Here is a 4,080-nt window from a genome sequence, read left to right as displayed (position 1 = left end):
TTTCTCAAAATGGTGCTGTCTCAAAATAAGAGCATCAATAAGGCCCTCAGGTCAGGCCCTTGAGTGTACACACCGGTAGTTCATACTCAATACAAATACAACACTGATGGTTATACAGCTTCAATTTGTCCATATAAACATCCATTTGTAGTGGAGATTGCCATTAGGCTTTACTGTTATAGATAGATAGATAGATACTTTATTGATCCCCAAGGGGAAATTCAAGAAGTATTGTACATTGTGTGTCATATTTATGTTTTGTCTTGTTGTCGTTTGGTGTGTCTTTGTACCGGGTCATATACTTTGAGAAGTCCAAGACAAATTTCCCTATGGGGACAATAAAGTATATATCTATCTAGATGTCTTAGCAAAACTAACTCAAGCTAACTCTCGTGACATTGCTCGCAGTGCTTTCGGCTGTCATGATGGACATAATAGAAGGCAGGAGGGACAGTGATAGCGCTCCCTTCCACACAAAGGGTAAGTGCTGAATCAGCCACTGGAGCCATTCTCTCTTAAGCGCTCCGATTCTGTCCGTCTTAATCACAGCGTCTAGACACGCCAATCCACCCTTATTTCCCACACACACCCACGCATGTTGTGCTGCGCACATCTGCACACATACTGTACACACACACACAGCACACAGACATACAAATAAACATGAGAGAAATTAGCATGCCCTTTGTGTAGGCGCATGCACACACACACACACACACACACACACACAAACACACACACACACACACACACACACACACACACACACACACACACACACACACACACACACACACACACACACACACACACACACACACACACACACACACACACACACACACACACACACACACACACACACACACACACACACACACACACACACACACACACACACACACATCTGGATGATCATACGAGCCTGAGCAGAAGCCTCTACTTCAATGTACATGAAATGCCCCATGAAACCAGAGCTCTGTGATGCTCAGTTTCCCTCTCCTCCTTCTCTCTCTCTCTCTTTTTCCTCTCTGGCCATCTATCTCTATCCCCCTATCCCCTTGTCTGTCTTCCTCATTCATCAATGTTATCTGCATTTCTGAGTTCGACTCTGATCTCAGATGCTGTGATTGCAGTGAAAGTGTGACATGCTCTGTGTGTGGTGATAACTGATATCCAAACGCAGGCACGCTATACCACTAAGGTGTTCAAACAGGTCCCCTAGAATCTAGTGACACGCCTAAGATATGCGCACACACACACACACACACACAAAACACACCCACACACACTCCTGCCCGAGCTCTGTGTGTTCCTGGTATTTACGTATTACTCATTCACTAGCATTTACAGCATACAGTCCTCACAAACAAAAGAATCAAGAGTGCCATATGATCCCACGTCTCTGTATCTCTCTCTCTCTCTCTCTCTCTTCCTCCCTCTCTCTCTCTCTCTTCCTCCCTCTCTCCCTCTCTCTCTCTCCGTCTCGAGCCTGCTGTGGTTTTAATCTCTGATTTCAGAGATCTGGTTCCCACGCTCCCTCACTTCCAGATAGGAGAGCATCCAAATAAGGATGTGAGTGGTGAGGACACTGGGGGGATGTGAGATGTGTGTGTGTGGGGGGGGGGGGGGGGGGGGGGGAGTTGTGTGGGTGTGCATGTTTTCATTCTTTATTAATGCTGCTCAGAGATCTTGAATCATTCAAATGCTGTTTTTTTTTTCTCTTCTCCCCCCCAAAACACTCTTTTGACTGCGATTAAGCTGTTTGGTATACGGGCGATTTCTTTGTGTGTTTCTCTGATGTGTGTGGATGTGTGTCTGTGTCTGGCTGCATATGTGGGTATGTGTGTGTGCGTGTGTGTGTGTGTGTGTGTGTGTGAACTTTGTGAACCCAGGAGCGAGCAATTAAAAAAGATACAGGGGGCATTTTGTGACTTCAAGGCAGAGCCCCGACATCCATGCTGGCAGCCGATCGCAAATCTGGGGGAGGTGAAATTGGAGAGGCAGAGGCAGAGAGGGGGAGGAGTGGAGGAAAGGGGGAGGGTAGAGCGAGAGCAGACGAGTGAGAGAGAGAGAGAGAGAGAGAGAGAGAGAGAGGGAGGGTGAGAGAGAGGGGGAGGCTGACTGAGAGAGAGAGAGAGAGAGGGAGGGAGAAAAAGAAGGCAGATGTACACACGCTCACACACGCGGGAGCTCTCACACCCCTCAAACCGGTCTGAGTGGAAGGACACACACACACATACACACACACAAGCTTGCTCACTCACTGCACACACTTACTCACACACACACATAGATACGTGCACACTAGCTCTAACGCAGCGAGCGAGCGAGTGAGTGAGCGTGCGTGTGTGGCGCTAGCTTCAAAAGACACACTGGGAGATACTGGCGTGTCTAAAAGGACTTTATTTAAAAACGCAGCAGCAGCGGCGGAGGCAGCAGACACAGTAGCGGTGGATATCAACCTGAGCGGCGCACGGAGAAGCTACTGGATCTGATGCCAGGAGTTCACTCGCACACAGAAACGGAGATACAGACACAGCAGCCGTGGGACTAGGAGAGGCTGGGACTAGGAGAGACACGGACACACACACACAGAGAGAGAGAGGTGAGATTTCTAGCAACATTTTTGAGCTCTTAGAGTTAGACACACTCTGCAGAGCTTGTGTCATGGTGTGTAAATATGTGTGTGTGTGTGTGTGTGTGTGTGTGTGTGTCTTTATGGCCAGATTGTGTGTGTGTTTGAAAAGTCTGAAACAAATGCCACTGTGGTTGTAAAGGCTCCCCAGACAGGGGTCTGTGTGTGTGTGTGTGTGTGTGTGTATGTGAGGGAGAGAGAGAGAGAGACAGAGACAGAGAGAGACAGAGAGAGACAGAGACAGAGAGAGAGAGAGAAAGAGAAAGAGAGGGGAGATCTCCAATCTGTCCTCTTGACTTCAGGGCAGCTCTGTTGTGTTGTGCGTCTCTTGGACTTTCTTTGAGCTAAATCGGTCCCATACCACATGTAAAAGACTACAACTAATAGTGCTACTCAACTACTCCCCACTGTGTTTCCCTCACTGGTGTCTATGCCTGGCTAAGCTCTAGCAGGCGTTGTTATGAGTTCCTTGTCTCGTCTTTAAAGTTAACCTATACACCTCTCTATATGAAATATGTTGACTGCAGAGTCACTTAAGACACACGTGAGTTATGCTTAAAGTATATGTGTGTCGTCGGTATGTGCGAGTGTGAGCGCGTGTGTGGTCCGAACGCATGTGATGAGCTGTGGGGACAGTAGATCACTGTGATGGCTAGCACAAAGTCAATATGGCCATTGTGGAGGACAGATTATGGTTAAGGGGGGAAATGACAAGGGGCAGAAATGAGAGGCAGCTGAGTGGACCGAACTCCAGACAGGACGCTAACGGACACACACACACACACACACGGGGGACAGAGGCGGTCGTGTCAGAAACAAGACGTGTCAAGAGAAGTTGACACGACAAAGACAGGAATGAGAGAGAGAGAGAAAGATAGATAAAGTTGACATGACAAAGACAGGAATGAGAGAGAGAGAAAGAGAGAGGGAGAATGAGAGAGAGAATGCAGATGGGACAGAAATTCACTTGCTTCTTTTCTTTTGGTCAGTGTGAGGGCAGGGGTCAGGTCTTAGGGTCCCAGCTGCTCTGGGGGTCACTCACTGTAAGCGTCCAGACGAGAGCAGGGGGGGACCAGATTCCTGAGCCTGTACTCACACACACACACACACACACACACACACACACACACAGTCTGCCCACATTGACAGTGCACTCTCCCGTCAATGAGTGGCCATGTGGAGATTGTGGCACGTTATTGGGAGAGTCTTTGAATTGTTTAAAGGGGAGTGTCGGCCGTGTTTTGTCTCAGACAATAGAGCTGGATGTGACAGAGTACAATGCAGCCGGGCAACAAACAGTTGCGCCATTCAGCTCACTGAACTGAGCAGGTAGTGTCCACACATACGTCCTGGACAAAGGAGAGTAAGGGCTAGTATTAGACCACTGATCGATCTGTCTGTGTGTGTTAAGGGGGGGGGGGGGGGGGATCTGTATGTATATG

At 48.5% G+C, this 4,080-nt stretch overlaps 1 protein-coding gene across 1 annotated transcript in view; it reads left to right on the top strand.

Moving 5' to 3' along the window:
* Positions 1-2,323: 2,323 nt before the first annotated feature.
* tiam1a (TIAM Rac1 associated GEF 1a) overlaps positions 2,324-4,080 on the top strand; it is a 64,337-nt gene continuing 62,580 nt past the window's right edge. The window contains exon 1 of the mRNA XM_062536402.1: positions 2,324-2,608. The gene's annotated coding sequence lies outside the window, so the exon portion shown is untranslated. The remainder of the gene's footprint in view (positions 2,609-4,080) is intronic.

Source organism: Sardina pilchardus, chromosome 5 (genome assembly GCF_963854185.1).
Source record: "Sardina pilchardus chromosome 5, fSarPil1.1, whole genome shotgun sequence".
Taxonomy (NCBI): Eukaryota; Metazoa; Chordata; class Actinopteri; order Clupeiformes; family Clupeidae; genus Sardina; species Sardina pilchardus.
This window is presented reverse-complemented; position numbering and strand designations above follow the sequence as displayed.